Source organism: Heterocephalus glaber, unplaced genomic scaffold (assembly GCF_053883595.1).
Source record: "Heterocephalus glaber isolate CG9 unplaced genomic scaffold, H.glaber_assembly_v1.0 deba00001531, whole genome shotgun sequence".
Lineage (NCBI taxonomy): Eukaryota > Metazoa > Chordata > Mammalia > Rodentia > Bathyergidae > Heterocephalus > Heterocephalus glaber.
Genome location: NW_028258329.1, coordinates 2,229,413 through 2,248,156, shown reverse-complemented (window position 1 = coordinate 2,248,156; position 18,744 = coordinate 2,229,413). Strand labels below are relative to the sequence as shown.

At 35.1% G+C, this 18,744-nt stretch overlaps 1 protein-coding gene across 13 annotated transcripts in view; it reads left to right on the top strand.

The window, feature by feature from the left end:
* LOC101706409 (uncharacterized) overlaps positions 1–18,744 on the top strand; it is a 156,318-nt gene that overhangs the window by 30,302 nt on the left and 107,272 nt on the right. For 12 of the 13 annotated variants that reach the window (XM_087188223.1, XM_087188213.1, XM_087188228.1 and 9 more), the window contains one exon: positions 11,306–11,328. The gene's annotated coding sequence lies outside the window, so the exon portion shown is untranslated. Of the gene's footprint in view, positions 1–977; positions 4,788–11,305; positions 11,329–18,744 lie in introns of those variants that run through there. The other variant, XM_087188222.1, reaches the window with a different exon arrangement.

Here is an 18,744-nt window from a genome sequence, read left to right as displayed (position 1 = left end):
CCCTTCCCCTTTCCCTTCCCCTTTCCCTTCCCTTTTCTGGGATCGAACTTGGGTCCTTGCGATTGCGAGGCAGGTGCCAGAACCACTGAGTTTAAGAGGGTAACTGTCCATTCAGCATCCCCTTAGTCATCCTTATTTTAAACTGTTTGTCCATTAAGCAGTGTCCAAGATCATTTTTAAAAATCCTGATCTATCTAGGAAACTAGCTATTTCTGCCTGAATTTGTGGTTGTTGCCAGGAATGATATTTAGACAGGAAGTTAAAGATACTAGAAGTATTGATTTTTTATTGTGTTCTCTTCTAAGCCAACAGAAGACACAATATAGTAAGGAGAAGTAAGTTTGTGCTAGCACTGTTTCCTTTCATTTTACTTTTATTGTGCTGGAGTACACATAGATTGAACCTTACTATCTTAACTATTTTTAAAAGTATTCATTCATTGGTGATCATTTTAATTGGGTAGTTAGCTTAGCAGAAGATCTTTCAGGATTTCACCATTGAGAATAATGTTTGCTGTGGGTTTTTCATATTTGACTCTTAAGTTCTTATTAGTAGCTTCCTTCTCTTCCTAATTTCTTGAGTGATTTTTTAAATCATTAACTAGAATTTTTTTGTCATAAGAGTTTTTGTGTCAAAGGAGACTTCACCCTTCATTCTCAATATGATTTACCAGCAAATTCAGCCATCCTTGCATTCTAAGAACAAATCACCTTTTGAAAAAGTATACAAGATTTTAATATATTCTTGAATTTATTTTGCTAGTAATTGTGTTGATTTTTCTTTTTGGTGAGTGTTAAGAGATTTTGTTCTATAGTTTTTATTTTTCTTTGGCTTTGCTATCTGTGTAATAATATACTAAAAAAAAGTTTCCATGTTTTCTAAAATTTCTCAAATATTTAGAAAAAAAATTGTTATTGGTTGAATTCTTCAGTAAAATCATCATGTAAAGTATTTTGTTGTTGGCAGTTTGTTTTTATTACGATTTCAAAAATTCAAAAAATTTAATCATGATAGCTTTTGTTTTTTTATGAGTTTATGTGTTTTATGTAAATTATCTTTTTTTTTTCTTTTGAGTTCAAGAAATCAATGTCAGGGTCATTGCATTGAGCAACATTTCCAGCCCTGTTTTTATTTATTTTGAGACAGCGTCTTAAGTTCCTCAGACAAAGCTTGAAATTTTAAGCCCTTCTGCCTCACTCAGTGTGCGGGTATTAGTTTTCTGTACCTAGTGTTCACTACCAATAATAGATGAAGAACAACTTAAAGGCTACTGAGCATATGCACATAAGGTGTCACTATTTGTTTTATTGACCTGGGGATCAAACTCAGGGCTTCGCGCATGCTAACCAAGCATTGTACCAGTGAAGTGTACCTATGGTCTGCATATTTTACATTACTGTGCCATATAACTTATTGAAGTAAAACTCCTTATGTACTACTTTTAGGATCCTTTCTTTATAATCTGTTAATGTTTCAAGTTTTAATTCTTATTTTTTATTCTACTTTATTTTTTTGGTACTAGGGATCGAACTTGGGACCTTGCGCTTGTGAGGCAGGTGGCGGAACCACTAAACTGAATCCCTGGCCCTCTACTTTATTCTTATACTCTTAACTAGCCAAGGTTTTGTTAGCTTTTTTTGCCCTTTTTTTTGGTACTGGGGATCGAACTTGGGACCTTGCACTTGCAAGGCAGGAGGCAGAACCAGTGAGCTAAATCCCAGCCCAATATTTGCCTTTTTTTTTTTTACTATCACTTTTGTTTTTTTAAATTTTTTTCCATTCTTTCTTTTCATTCCATTTCAATCTCTGATATAATGATAAACATTTCATTAGAGCTAGGATTTTTTTTTCATGCTAGGGATTGAACCCAGGGAATCTGGCATGATAAGTAGGTATTCTTTCACTGAGCTATTATACAATACAACCCTGCCCTCTGGTCCTTTTTATCTAGACCAATTTATTTTAGTCTTGGATCTTGAACATTATTTTTAGCCATTTAAAATAGTTCTATGTCTGACTTTTGTTTCTTTGCTTCTTTGTCATAGGGTTAGGGTCTAAGGATTGGAGTGCAAGTCTTAGGGTTAGCATTAGAGATTCTCAGGTTCAATCAAGGGCCTCAAACTTAACTACTCCATGCCGCTAAGTAATTTCTTAATCTTTGTTGTTGTTGTTTTTTTTGCTACCTGGGATCAAACTTGGGACCTTGGGCTTACGAGGCAGGTGCCAGAACCACTGAGCTAAATCTCCGGTGGTTAGTTCTTTGTGATATTTCCTGTGTGGTTGTGGTTTTGTTCATAATCTCTTTGCCTATACCAGTGTCTTAAAGGGTTCTACCTATTCTGTCTTCCAGAAAATTTAATGCTTCTGTTTTAATACTTACATCTTTGATCCATTTTGATTTCAGTTTACTGCATGGTGAAACATATGGGTCTAGTTTTAATGTTTGGCACATGGAAAGCCAGTTTTCTCAGCATCATTTATGAAAGAGGTTATCTTCCAGTGTTTGGCTCTTTTGTCAAAGGTAAGGGCGCTGAGTTTGTTTGGAGTTCTTTCTGCATCTTCTGATCTACTCCAATGCTTGCTTCCAGGAATAAATTTTGGAGTATCACTTCCCTTTCAAATTCATTAGAGTTTGAGAAGTAGCAGCATTAGGTCTACTGGAAATTTCTTACAGAATTGAGCAGTTAATATATCAGGGCCTGGGCTTTTCTTTGTTTTTAGGTTTTTAATTACATCTTCAATTTCATTGATTCATACTGGTTTATTTAGAATTGTTATATCTTTTTTTTTTCTTTTTGGTACCGGGGATCGAACTCAGGTCCTTGCGCTTGTGCAGCAGGCAGTGAAACCACTGAGCTAAATCCTTGGCCCCAGAACTTTTATATCTTGATTCAGCTTTGGTAATTCATGTGCATGTAGGAACCTGTACATTTCTTCTGAGTTTTCCATCCCATTAGAATATAGATTCTCGACATATTGATGACCTGGATTTCTACAGGATCTGTATTCTGTCCTCCTTTTCATTCCTAATTGCACATATTTGAGTCTTTTCTTTCCTTTTTTGGTAAGATTGGCTAAGTGTTTGTCAATTTTATTTATTTTTGTTTTTGGTACTGGGAATCGAACTTTGGTCCTTGTGCTTGCATAGCAGGCGACGAAACCACTGAGCTAAATCTGGCTCAATTTTTTTTGTGTGTGTTTGTTTTTTTCTTTCAGTATATGTGCTGCCAAAGCGAGTGCTAGTTGCTTTATTTTTGACAGTGAGGTATTGACTTCCACCATTACAATTGTATTATTGCTTATTTGATTATTCATATCAGTTATTATGTGCTTAATATAGTTAGGTGTGCTGGTATTTGGTGCATCTATATTTATGATAGTTCTCTCTTCCTCTTGGATTGTTCCAAGTATATAGTTACCTTCTTTGTTTCCTAATCAGTCTTGGCTTGAAATCTATGTTGTTTGCGAATAGAATAGCTACCCCTGCTTTTTTCCAGGTTTCTGTTGCGTGGAATATTGTTTTCCATCCCTTGACTTTTCAGTAAGTGAAATTTTTTTGAATTAAATATTTCTTTTATGCAGCTTATTTTTTGATCTTGCTTTTTGATCCATTCTGAAAGTCTGTTTTCATTGGCGAATTGAGACCATTTATATTGATGGTTGTAACTTATGTATTAACTTATCTTCATCATGTTATTTTCCTATTGTTGGTTCCCTTTCTTTCCTCCTGTTTAATTGTTTGCCTTGCCTGGTGAATTCATTCTTTTGGGGTTCGTGAGGCTGTATTCCTTGTAATCTCTCTTTTTTTTTTTTTGTACCAGGGATCGAACTCGGGACCTTGTGCTTGCGAGGCAGGCGCGGGAACCACTGAGCTAAATCCCCAGCCCCCTTGTAATCTCTTTCTAGAATGTCTTTCAGAAAATTTTGGAGTGCTAGTTTGGTTCTCATGAATGTCTTCAGCTGTTCTTTGTCATAGAAGTATTTTTTTCTTCAATTTTGAGAGATTGTTTTGTGGGATACATCAGTCTTGGTTCGAGGTTATTTTCTTTTAGGGCTTGAAATACTTCAAGCTTTCTTTGATTTGAAGGTTTGTGTTGAACTTTGCTGTGATTCTGATGGCCTTTCCTTTATATTTGATTTGTTTCTTTTCTAATGGCTTTTAGTATTCTGTTCTTGTGTTGAATTTCTGCAATCTTGACTATTGTATGCATTGGTATAGATTTTTTTGATAATGGCAAATTGGAGTTCTATATGCCTCAATTATCTGTATGTCAAATGGTTTTTCTTTGCTTGGGTTGTTTTCTGCCATTACTTCTGTGAACATGTTTTTTATGTTGTGTATGTTATTTCCTGATTTTTCATTGACTGAACAATCTTATGTTGTTCTTTGCACCATCTAGCAGCTGTTGGATTTTTTTTGTATTCCTTTGCTATTTTTAAGCAATCTTTCTTTTCATGGTTGCTACCCACAGTCCTTTCTTCTACATCTGATATTCTACCCTCACATTTGCTCATTCTGCTATATTTTCAATGGAATTTTTAATCTTCTGGATATCTGTTTGAATCTGTTTCATAGTTTCCATTTCGTATGTTGTGCATTCATGGTTTCCATCATTTTCCTAAGCTCTTCTATTTTTTGTATCTATCTGCTCTAGAGTCACTAAGCATGTCTTTCATATGGTCACCATCTCTGTAGTTATGTGGGATACTATTTCTGATTTGATTTTTTTCTAGAGCCTCATTCCTCTGCTTTGCTACTTCTGCTGTTACCGCTTCAGAGAGTCCAGGTGGGTGGGTTTTGAATTGTTCCACCTCATTGGCCCCTGGGTTTGCCTTTCATGAGCTGGAAGTTTGAAGTTGCATCTTTCTTAAGTGTCTCCTCATTTTCTGTTGTTTTTGAGTCTTAATTCCTGAGTTCATGCTTGCAAATTGCTTATGGTAAGTGGCTTTATTGCTCGCATTTAAAACCCTTAGGAAATAACTACTTGTCAGAGATATCTTTTGGAGTAGCTTTTGATTATGAATCTATTGCAAGATTCTACCTCTTCAATTTATTGTTCGCTGCTTTTTTTGGTCTAGCCCCTGGTTTCTTGGTACAGGTATATAGTAGAGTTTATGACCCTTAGGCCATCTCAATGTGATCATACTAGCAAGAACAACTGATTAGAACAATTACGCCACCTTGTCTAAAGTAGTACAGTCAGGAAGAATGATAGAATCAGAAGTATCCTAGAAAATGACTGAATCTTAAATGAACCAGAAAATTGTATACAATAAATATGTCCTCAGTGTGCCAATTTTACCCTTGGGAGAAAATTTAAAAGGGGTTGAGGGAAAAATAGAGAAATAGAAGAAGAGCAAGAGATTAGAAGGCAAGGCTGGATGACAGAGGAAGCTTATGCAAACTTTGGGAAACTGGTGCAGAATACAGGAGGGAAAGAGAGAAGGAAGAAATAAAAACAAGAACAGAACAACAAAAAACTAGAAATAGCGTTCACATAAAAACGAGCAAACACATCAAGAAAAAAAAATTTTTTTAATGTTCACTTTATGTGTTTTTGCTGTCACTGCTAGACAAAGTGAGCATGCAGGATCCGCATCTGTATTCATTAATCTCAACAATGCAGCCTTGATTTTCGCCAGGGTAGTGAATAATCTCACCAGCCTTCCACCTTTAGTTCTCAAGTTCAGGCTGGTTTTAGGATTTGAGGCTGGTGCCCATTTTGTTCAGCCTGCAACACTTTGTGTTCCTACTTCGGGGTCATAGTTGGCTCCTTGACTTGTTCCTGACTTGAACTTGTTTCTGGGTCACCCTGAAGGAGCCAGCTTGCAGTTGCTCTGAATTCTGAGCTCAGTTGGCCCCTTTCCAGGGTGGCTACTTACTGGCCATTTGTCTTCTCCTGGGGGATGACTGAATCCTAATAACTCACCAGCCATTGTAGTCTGATTCATCCACTGGTCAACTAGTGTATTTGAGCTATCCTTCCCACACAGTAATTCAGGGAGAAAATACTGCTTGCAACTTCCTCCTTTTTTTTTTTTCTTTTTTGTTGGTACTGGGGATCGAACTTGGGTTCTTGCACTTGCACAGCAGGCAACAAAACCACTGAGCTAAATCCCTGGCCCACCACTTCCTTCTTTATTGAAGTCTTATTTCTGCTATCCCTGTGGGCTCCAATTTTTGCTTTAAATCCTTGGCTGGGTCCTGGGTATGCACCTCCCTCCACCTTCTCTTCCTCTCATTCCAATATGCCAGTGGCTGGGCACCAAATCTCAGAGATGCTGTTTCCCTAGTCTTCACCACTCTACCATCTTTCTGTAACTCCCTGAGGTAAAATTAAAACTGAGGAAAAAATAGCCTATCTCAGATCTTGTACATATTAAGTTATTTATATAAGAGGCTTAGAATAGGGCCTTGACCATCAAAATACTCTGTTTTGTCTATAATGTCACTAAAAGGAACATTACTAAAGCTAGATTTTTAAAACTTAAGTTACTGAGTTAGGACCTGAACCTTGTTGCATGCTTATGTCCTATTTCCCAACTTTAATACAGTACTGCCACATGGTCATGAGTGATAGTTGGTTTATTCCCCCTAAGTGTGTGTTTAATATATCCAGTGCATCTACTTTCATGAAGTAATTTATTATTGTTGAAATGGTTAGGTATTTAAATTTTATTTTGTGGAAATAGAAGGTCATTTAAGAAATAATCCCTCATATATTTATTATGGCCTTTTAAAATCTTGTTAATAAAACAGGATAATAGCTAATACATATTTAAAAGATTTAAATATAATCATAACTTTTAACTAAATCTGTCTCATATCTTAGAAGTAAATTTTGTTTTTTTGAGATACGGTTTTGCTTTGCAATGAGGGTTGGCCTTGAACTCTCTGTGATCCTCATGCCTCAGCCTCCCAAGTGCTGGGATTTACAGGCGTGTGCCACCTTGCCCACCACTTTGCTGCCTTTTTTTATTTTAAGGACAAGTATTTTCATCTACTGAAAACTCAATGATATATATTCAACCTAGTTTCAAGGCAAGTTGACTACTTTTGTCTTTTTTAGCTTAGCAATGTAAAGCGTAGTTTTACATGGGATGTTATGCTAAATTATCTTCTTATCATTGGTCATGAGAATTTTTATCAGTGTAGCCTCAGCATCTTGCTGTTCTGAGTTAAACTGTGTGAGGGTAATTAATGGTGGTATTAAACATCCCAGTCTGGACTTCTTGAGTATGGAAATCTCATCTTTTAACACAGGACAGGTAGGAAGATGACCAGCTGAAAAGGCTACATGTCATGTGCCGTCATAACTAGCTTTCCATTGTGTTCCTCTTAAGAGGCTCAACAGTTTGTCTCTTAGTGGGGACATCTTCATTTACTACTTTCCTTTCAGCCAGCTATCTGCTTCTTCTCTCACTATGTCTGGATTTCACATAAAGTGTGAATGGGATTTACCACTTTTTGGCCATCTCTTCATAAGCATATTGGTTAGTGCCACCTTCTTCACCTTGGCTGCCTTACTTTGGACTGCTGGAGGAAAGAGCCATAGTTACTATTTTTTTCTTTTTTTCCAGATGTGATCTAGCATACTTATGTTTTGGTGTCCTAAATGGTGGGATCATAGCCAAATGGACAGGGTAATTTCTAAATTTGAGCAATTCAATACATATCTCTCACAGTAACAGTCCAACAGGGCTTTTTTTAGGGGTCATGTGCTCATTGTAGTCAATCATAGTTTAAGGTCCCAAATATGGTGTGGTAATACTCGCTACTTTGTCGCAGTACAAATTTTCATGATGCATTGTAGCTGTGGGTTAGATCTTGGAAACAGATGCAGTTCTAAAAATTAATCACATGCACACCTTAATGTTGAAGATGTTCGAGGAATGTGTATTTCCCATGGTTTTGAAAGGAAAGTAAAATATATTGTCAATAATTGCATATTTCAAAATAAGGGTAAAATTTCACATAGCTCACCAAAATTGTAGGTGATGTAATGGATATGTAAATTAACTTGAATTAATTAAGCCACACTGTGTACAGAGAACAAAACATTATGTACCCAATAAAGGTACAATTCCAAGAAACTGGTAAAAAAAATTTCTATTAAAAAAAGACATTGAGCAGCAGGAAGGCCTACCACGGGACATTACCTCACCAAATTACTGAGCTGCGGTAATTTGTAATTCATATCTCAGTGTACCCACTCCTGCCCCAGGGACAGGCAATCTTAGAAGATACATCTTTCCCTTGTTTGTGAGTGTACGGTGGTAGAGGAGAAACAGGGAAATCACAGATACTTCAAACTCTGAGGTGTCAGAGGTGTGAGTCTGAATAATCACCATTTCATGGGGGTTTTGTAGTCTGTCTGGGAAGATAGTAAGAGAGCCCTTATATTGCAGTGGGTAATATTTTATTAAGTCTTTGTGAAATACTTACTTTTCATTTGTTCTCCATGCGTCTGCTTCTGCCCACTGAGACATTTTCTCATTCCCTGTATCTGCCTAATTATTTTGAATACGTGTAGTATGAGGACGCTGTATCCTCCAGAGGAACCACAGAGTTCTGTTTGTTTCTAAGGAATTGAGACTGAAACTGGGTATTGTGGCAAATGCTTGTAATACCAATAATGAGTAGACTAAGTCAGGAAAATTGTGAGTTTGAAGTCAGCTTACACTACTCAAAGAGCCTCTGTCTCCAAAATGAAAACTATGAAAAACAGTTGAAACTAAAGGGTCATTTTGTCTTAAAGAAAACAATCTTAGGAGTGTAATTTTTTTGCAGTACAACTCAGTCTGAATTGTAAAATGCTGTGTGTAGAGTTCAGTGGTAGAATACTTAGCTAGCATGTGTAAGGCCCTGGGGTTGATCCCCAGCTCTACAAAAGTAAAGTGTGTGGTATGTGTCATGTGTGTGTGTCTTTAGCAGCCTTTAACCTGTGGTGAATAAGCTGGGTGTAATGGTACATTCCTGTAATCCCACAACTCTGGAGGCTGAGGTAGGAAGATCTCACATTAAAGATCAGCATGGGCAATTTAGCAACTTAAAGAGACCCTGTCTCAAATGAACCACAATTTCAAAAAGGGCTGGAAATGTAGCTAAGTATAAAGGCCCTCATGTGAATCCGCAGAGTCACACACACACACACACACATACACAAACACACACACATACACAATCTGCAGTGAGCACAGACCCATGTGTTGAGATAAAGGAAACACAAGAAGAGAAAACCTTCCAATAAAGAACTCATACCGTCAGAATAGACCTATGAGGATCTTCTCATGAGTGAAAGAATGGTGTTTTGTCAGTGAGAATTTGAAGTTAGTGAGTGTGACTTTAACTGAGTATAGATGGAAAGCCGCCTATAGGAATTCAAGATGAATACATTCACATGTATTCAGGGAAGGTTGAATAGAAGAACGGATTGGTGTAAGGAAAATGAGTAATGAAATTTTGTATGTGTTGTATGCTTATATAAGACTTTAGAATGAGCTTGAAAGATCAATGTAAGAATGTTTTGTGGAATTCAGGATACAGTAATGGAAGGATGCATGCAAAATTGGGTAGGTAGAATACTATGGATTATACAAGGTAAATGCATTGATAAAAGAAAGACTCCAATATATGCATATCTACATAAATGGAATCATTAAGTGAAGACATGACAAGTAGATCCTAGATGTTCAGATTGGAATAGATTCCAAATGAAATATATGGATGGGTCATTGCAGATATATGAATTTTTAAAAGATTGATGGTTAGAAAAATGGATAAATACAGAGATCATTGCATGGATGAGGGTTGCATAACTGGTAACTGCATGATGAGTGATTTCAGAGTGGCTTGGTAGATGTATTAATGCATAGATAGGTTGATCCAAAAATGGATGGTTGACGAATTTCATCTTATGAGCATTAGACTGATAGAATAAGTCACATATAAATCTGCAGGAAAAGATCACAAAGAATGAAGGTGTGTTTCTGTGGCCTAATTCATGAAATGAGAGAAGTTTGTGTTCATATTCTGAAAATATTGTGATCAATAATACTAATGAAATCTCAAAATAATTTCATTATTGAAAGGACTTCTGAAAATATTTTGATATTTGCATATGATGATCATGGTATATCACCTTTTCCATATTTCCCACAGTTCTTACTAAAGTGCAACCATTTTAAGAATTTTAGGTGCTTTGCTGCATGAAATTTTCATATAATCTAAATCATTATACTTTATTTTTTCTGAACTTTTCTGTGTGAATATGTTGATCATGGTAAATCATATTTTCCAGTTTTTAATGAGGTGTACTACCAGTTTGAGACGTTAGAAATTTTAGATCCTTCTCTGACATTTCCATATAAATCCACACACCATTGTATATATTTTCTTTGTAGCAAGAGCCAGTAACTTCTGCTGTGCAGTTTGAAAATGAATCCAATTTGTTTTATAAAATTTTAAATGGCTATGAATGATAATTATTTACACAGAATAGTTATTTTCATTTTGTATATTTATGTGTATATAGTATACTTTGATAATTCCCACTCCCAGAACTCCCTATTCCCCTGATATCCCCTTCCATCCCCCCTTGCCTTGATCACCTCTCTCTTTTATATTCCACATGAGAATATATACTATTTTGAAATCAGTTTAACCCTGCATGCATTCCATAACGCATACAAACTGTGTAGTGTTAATCACTTAGATGCAGTAGAAGAGAAAAGGATATTCTTGAATTTGGGTGCACTTTTACATGTACATTATGTAGATTTTGATTTATTTCCTCTGACCATAAAACATGTCATGTAAACCAGGGACAGTGGCATAGTAGTCCCAGTTATTTGTGATGCTGTCTCAAGGGTAAAAAGTGACATGATAGGAAGAGAGACCTCAATCTCTTTCTTTGTCTGTATACACGGTAAACGTTAAATGTTCTGTCTCAGTGTTTTGGAATAAAAGTAGCATTGGTTGATGGAGAAAGACACGATATGCACATCAGGTAGAAAAGTAAAAGTGGTCTAAAAAGATGTCAGAGCAAAGTTAGTAGGAAGTAGAATTTGCTGCTAATCATATAGACAGTAATGACAATGGCAAGTTGAATTTTATTGCCAGGGTCATGATTGAAGATACTGTTGATTATTAGTAGACATATAAGGTGACCATATAGGAGCAGCATATAACCCAGTGTTGAAGAGTTCAGGAGGTACTTAGCACCCTTTCATTTCATGAATGTGTGAAGGTTCTTTAAATACTTTCAAACATTACTTTTTTTTTCTTTCACATGCCTCTTTGAAGGACCAAAGAGATCTTTCTTCCAGGTAAGAGCAGTAAATCCTCCATTCTGATTTTTAAGATACTCTTGGCCATGTTGATTATAGATTAGATTCTTGTCTAAGTTGTGCAAAATTTTCTTTTTCATGAAAACTTTTGTATATTATTATTTTGAGGTTGTTTCAATCAAGGATTTCACAGTTGTCTCTTACTGTTACAGAACATTAAATTAAATTGAAAGTTGAATTCTAGGTATGGGTTGTGCACGCCTGTAAGCCTAGCACTTGGGAGGCTGAAACAAGAAGACAGCAAGTTTGAGATCAGCCTGGGCAATATAATTCCAGGCCAACCTGAACTACCTAGAGAGATCCTGTCTTGTAAAAAAAAGTTAAAATACAGGTTTTCTTACCTTTATTTTCATCCCAAATTGTACATGAAACATCCTGAAAAGCAGAAAGAATACATGTGGCTGTTTTAATAGTGGATTTTGGCTTTTGATAAAGTCCTATGGAATATAGAATATGTCACTAGTGTTCTCTTGTGCAGTGTCTTTTAAGCCCCTGAACTTTTATATAAATTAGCACTAAGAAGCTACACAGGAAATGCTGATTCAAAGAATGAATAGGTATTTAAATAGCATGAAAATAATTTGGAATATGAGATGGATACTCAAATCACAACAAATGGTCATAGGAAGGAAAATAAGTTTCATCATTTACCTACAGTAAGTTTTGTTGCTTGGGAATTATTTAGCATTAGAATTGTGGGAGTGTTTTTATGGAGAATCAATAAATACTCAATATCTTCAGTTATAGTTGTATGCTAACCTATTATTTCCATTTGCAATCTCCTGTATTCTCCTGCATGGTGAAAGTGTTGACAAGTGATATATGTGTGTGTGTGTGTGTGTATGTATATATATATATATATATATATATATAATATGTATATATGCTTTTTGCACTGGTTTATACACAGCATCACCAAAATATTTTATTATTTCTCCTGTCTGGGACATTATTGCCATCACTGCACATCACAACTTTTATAGAAGCAGGCTCAGGAATAGAAGTGACCTGCTTTTTGGCAAGTGATTCCCTGGAATATTCAGTACTGCTCTCTGCTATAAACATGTCTTTGCTTCTATGTCTTGTGGTATATTCCCTAATGTATTTCTTTTTGCGTTTGGAAAGAGAAATTTGTGGGAATTGTAATTAATGTGACCCCATGAACAGTTAAATTGCATCCCATATTATAGGTAGGCTTTTTCACTAGCTGAGTGTCTTCTGTATGCCAGTTGTATTTCCATTTGTATACTTGCATTTGCATTAGAAACCTACTGTTTTTAGGACAGTGTTAAGCATGATAATCTGAAATCCTTGATTTATCTAGACTAGACTCTGTTCTTCTTGCTGAATATAGTGGGCCTCACTTTGGGTTAAGATCTAAGATTGAGTGAAGTTCAACTCTTCTTCAGTGCTCAGAGCTAAGACATGTATCCCATCAGCACTGTGGCTGTAATGGAAGGCCAGATCTTTACACTGATGTGTAGAGCATGGTGATACCATTTTGTAGAGCATGTAGTTCCATCATTTTCTTATGGGTCATATAAGTAATATGCTTGTTTTTTGGGGTTGGAGTAAAAAACTCAGTGTACTAAAGAGATTTTAGTTTATCCCATATTACCTTGATTTCTTTATTTTCCTTAGTTTATCCCTTAACCTACATAAGATTAATATAAATACTGCTTATATTAAACTTCAGTTGTCTACTCCTGGATCATACAACTACTAAATTCATTGCCCAACATGTCTTTTTTTTTTTTTTTTTTTTCACTACCGGGGATCGAACTTGGGTCCTTACGCTTATGAGGCAGGCAGTGGAACCACTGAGCTAAATCCCCAGCCCTGCCCAACATTAATAGATAGGTTTGTACAATGGACACATCCAAAAATATCACCTCTTTTATCAGTCTTAGGGATAAAAACAAGATTTTAGGATAGGGGATAATCCCTTAATTTGAAATGGTGTAGTTTTTAGAAACGTATTATTTTGTGGTTTCAAATTTCAGAAATATGTGTAGTGATGCCTGTCTCCTTTCTCATTATATTAGACTGTTCTATTAGCTGTATTCTTAGGTATGATTCCATTTCTTTCATAATTCTTATTTATTTTACATGCAGCGAAATTACTTTTATAGTACTAGTATTCAAGTATCTTTTTTTTTTTTTTTTTTGGAACTGGGGATCAAACTCAGGTCCTTATGCTTTCAAGGCAGGCAGTGGAACCACTGAACTAAATCCCCGGCCCAGTATTCATCATGTATCTTATTGTTTGTGTTAACATTTTTTTTTTTTGGTACTGGGAATCAAACTCGGGTCCTTGTGCTTGTGCAGCAGGCAGTGTAACCACTGGGCTAAATCCCTGGCCATGTGTTAACATTTTTCAAGATCAGAATGATTATCTTGATAACAGATTAATGTCCTAATCAGATGCCTTCAAGTTACTTGAAATGAAATACCCAGTAATACATTATTTTATATTCTGTGTTGTGGTTCAGCACTTCTTGTCTTTAAGGGACTAGACTTTAAAGTCGATACTGTTGGGCCGGGAATTTAACTCAGGGGTTCTGCCGCCTGCTGTGCAAGTGCAAGGACCCAAGTTCGATTTCCGGTACCAAAAATAAAAAGTCGACACCGTTGGGGCTACTCAACTGGGTTATTGTCGTGTGAAAAGCAGATTATGACCACTTTATAAACGGATGTGTACTATTTGTCATAGTGAAACTTAACAAAAAAACAGGTGATGGGCCAGATTTAGACCACATGCCATAGTTTCATGTAGGACTCCCCAACCTAAAGTAGGAGGTCAGTTTTAGATTGATGAAGGTATTTCAGCTTAGAAACCAGAGGTAAAAGGAAGTCTTCCATTCCTATGTCAGTTTACTGAATCTTCAACATTATAAAATATGAAATTAAATTTAAAAATGAGTGAAATAACTTAATCCTTGGAATTCTTGTATCTTAAAGCTGAGTGCCAAGTGTTGTCTTTTTTTTTTTTTTGCACTTAGGATTGTAGTACATTGAAACATGGCCACAAAGAATGAAGTACTCAGTGATAAAAATCCTTTGTCCTCCACCTTCTTTATTTCCCAGGGATGATAAAAATTAATCATTTGTAATATACATAACAGCCAGTGACGTTTCTCAGCTTATATACATACCTTTATGTAGAATTTATTTGCAAATGTATGATCAGAATCATAGGTAGTATTTTGTAACTTTGGTTCCCTTAATATATGATGAATATATTTTCAAATCAAGAAGTACAACTTTTCTACAGATCTGTCCTTGGATATAGAGTACAAATGATAAATGTCAGTCTGCTTTGTTTTGGAAAATGTGGGTTAATTTTTCTAAATTTGTTTTGCTGCAACATAAAATGCTGTAAAGTGTTGTAATTATGGATAAATTCTAATTAGTTTGGCTCCTAATGCTATATAATAGATTTTTAGGTATAGCATTGTTGGATCATCAGTTATGTATCATTTTGGTTTTAGTCATTATTATTTAATCACCTTTCAGAATACCACAAAGCAATGATGTAATGGGAGTGCTAATTTTCATGGACATTTAAAAGTTTGATGGATATGAATAGCCTTCAAATTTTTAGCAAATCTAATAAATAGGTGAAATGGTATTTTACAAACTTAAATATAATTTAAATGATACATGGGCATAGATAAAATAATGAATCTTTTATAATAAAAGCAGTACTTTACTTGTCCTCCAATCCCAAGAAATGTCCTCTTTGTTAAAATATAAACCATTAAATTTTTCCAAATTTAGCACTTATTCATAAATTTCCCAAGTATACTTAAAGCAGTTGATTTTTTAAATGATTTTAGATTTGTAAGAATCACATAGAAGAAACTCATATATTCTTCACCCAGACAGAATTTTTGCTTTCTGTCTCTTCACCTCTTCCTTTCTTCCTCTCTCCCTTTTCCCTCTCCTGGCATGTGTTTTTATAGTTTTTTGTGAACTATGTATCATTTGCCGACACTATGTCTCTTTAACCCAAAATTATTCATCATTTGCTAAGAGCCTAGGCATGTTCCTATATTGGGGTTGGTGAAAATTTCAAAACCCTGAACTGTATCACTAGTGTAAAAGTCAAATAATATACAGTCCCTATTCACATTTTACTTGTTCTAATGATTTTTTGTACAATTTCCTCCCCTCATCCAGGATTCTCTCATCTGTATCTTATATTGTATTCAGATAGAAAGTCTCTTTAATCTTAATCGGAAACACTTCTTCAGTTTTCCATTTTCTTTATAACATTAGTGTTCTTAAAAAGTAATGTTAGATTTTAAGATTCCTCATATTTTGAAATTTGCTTTCTTGTGAAGAGTTTTATATTATGGGTTTTAGTCAGGAATTCCTCAGAATTGTTATGTATTTTTCCCACTGAATCAAATGAGGTGAAAATTATTACTATTATTATTTTGGTACTGGGGATTGGACTCGGTTCCTTGTGCTTGCAAGGCAGGCGGCAGAACCACTGAGCTAAATCCCTGGCCCCTAGTGAAAATTATTTTATCTCATTAATGGAGATGCTAACATCATTCAATTGTTTTTATTAAAACTGGCTTGGTTTCTCTTTGAATCTATCACTTATTTCATCATAAATATTCTAAAGGAAAATCATTTAAAATTACATAGATACTCCATTTACCATCAAACTTTTACAAGATAATTTTAGTACAAGTCAATCTTGATGCAGTTGATGCAATCTTGATGCAGTTGATGCAGTTTTTGTTTAATTTTGTTGCTGTTCTAATATAGGGAAGCATTTATGTATCATAGCTTATGACAAATACTCAAAGTATTTTTAAGTGCATATACAGCAGGAAAAATACAAGTGCTACTTAAGAAAGCAAGTGGGTTTAAAAGGATTTGGGGGAATTTTATTCTGAATTGGAGTGGAATGTGACATGCAGAACTACAGAGTCAGGTGATGCAGATATACTTACATGTTGGAAGAAGAGCATATTGTTGCTAATAACAGGTTTCAGGTAGGGAATGTAACCTTTTGTAAATTCTATTGTTAAAAATTCTTTTATTGTTACATTTTAGGTGTAGAGTACGTTTACACTTATGATTGGGTGCTTGCACCTGTACATGATGTATCTTGGTTCTTATTTTTTTCCCCATTACCTGTGCGCCCTCCACCTCTTCCATCCTTCCCTATTTACATAGATTTCGTTACTTATAGTGGGCATACTTGTCTTGTTCCTGATTTTAGCATGAAATTTTTCAGTATTTGACCATTTAGTATGGTGTTGGCTGTTCGTTTTTCATAGATAGCCTTAATCAGGTTGAGATAAAGACCTTCTATTCCAATTTTCTCTAGGGTTTTTATCATGAATCGGAGTTGGATTTTGTCAAATGCTTTTTCTGCATCTATTAAGATCATAACGTTTTTTGTCCTTGGCTCTGTTAATATAGTGTATTACATTTATTGATTTATGTATGTTGAACCATCCTTGCATCTCTGGGATAAATCTGACTTGGTCAGGGTGTATGATCTTCTTTTGTTTTTTTTTCTCCCCATAAAGTTTATTGGTACATTTTAGGTATAAAATACAGTTACATTCATCTTTGAGATCTTGGATCATTACATGATGTATCTTGGTTCTTATTTTTTCCCTTCCCCTGCCCTCCCTTCACCCCCTCCACCTTCCCTATTTGCAAAGACTTTGTTTCCATATTTTTCCTTTTCTCATACTTTTTCTTTTACCTTCTTTCCTTTCCCCTACCCCTTCCACTTCCCCTGCTCCTTTAGACCTTTTCTTCCTATTACACAATATCAATTATACATTTGTAAAATTACAGTATCAAGATCTAGGAGACATTACCATAGATTTTACAGTATTTCAAAGGAAATTGAAAGCATATTGCAAAAATCTTTTTTGAAATAAATTTGACAACTTCTAAGAAGTACCTTGGAAGACAAATTAATGAAACTAACTCTGGAGGAAATAAAAATTTGAATAGCACCTGTTAAAGTATATTCCTAGCTTGAAAACCTACCTGTATGACAACAGGCTCCTCATATACATTTTAACTGATGAATTATATCAAACATTTAAAGCAGAAAAAAGGAACACTTCTCCCCTCATTTTAGGAACTCAACAATTTGCTAATCCTAAAACTGGATAAAGATAATAGAAGAAAAAAGTATGAACATAGATAGAAATTTGTTTAACAAAACAAACTATTCAAAGTCAGATCTGGCAGTATGTAGAAAGTGGTTTTTTTATAGGGATGGCAGTGTTGGTTCAGCATTGGAAGATCCACCCCCAGAAGTCATCATTTTAACAGAGGAAAGGAAAAAACCATATGATCCTGTCACTAGTTGGAGAAGAAATATTGGACTAAATTCTACAGCTGTTCATGGTAAAAGCTATCAGGAGACTAAAAGTAGAACAAAACCTTCTCAACAGATCACAGGCATGTACCCCATACTTCCAGCAAAAACACCTTGTATGAATGGAAAAGATACAATGCTTTCTCCCTAAGGTGGGGAACAAGGGCAGATATGCCTACATCTGTCCATTAAACTTTGAAACAGGCCTAAACCAAACTAGTCTGGCAATAAAATGACACAATTAGGATAGGATTGGCAAGGTAGAAGCAAAATCTTTATATGTAGATGAAATGATCATCTACAGAGAAAGTACTAAGAAATCTCTAGGAGCCCCTAGAACTTGTATTTGAATTTAGCAGGATTAGCAAACACAAGGTATATATAAAAATTCAGGTCTATGTATACTTGCTATAAATGAAGAATTGGATGTAGGAGTACAAAGGACCTAGAAAAGTAAAAAGAAAAACAGTGTTGGAAGACGTTTAGTACCTAATTTTAAGACTTCCTCTAAAGCTACAGTAATCAAGACAGTGTTCTTGTTAAGGAAAGCCATACAGATCATTGGAATAAAACAGTTTAGAAATAGAACCACACATATATGGTCCACTGAGTTTTAAAAGATTATTTAACATTAACATTTTATAGAACATAAAGCAGAGGAAAAGATAGTGTTTTGAGCAAATGGTACTAGAACACCTGGTATCCGTATATAAAAAATTAACCTCAACCCTTTATTTCCATACATAAAAATAACTTGAAAGGATCTATGAAGCTAAATATGAAAGAGTAAAACTATAAAACTTTAAGAAGAAATTATAAGGGAAAATGTTTATGAATTTAGGGTAGGCAAGAACTACCTAGGATACAAAAAAAATGATGTATAAAAAAATTGATAAGTGAGAGTCCCATCAAAATTCAGAACTTTTTTTTTATATGCCTGATGTTTCATTCTTTAAAGAATGGTTCTAAAACATCACACTAAGGCCGAAAAACAGCTTGAGGTAAACAGGTTTTTAAAAATTATTTAA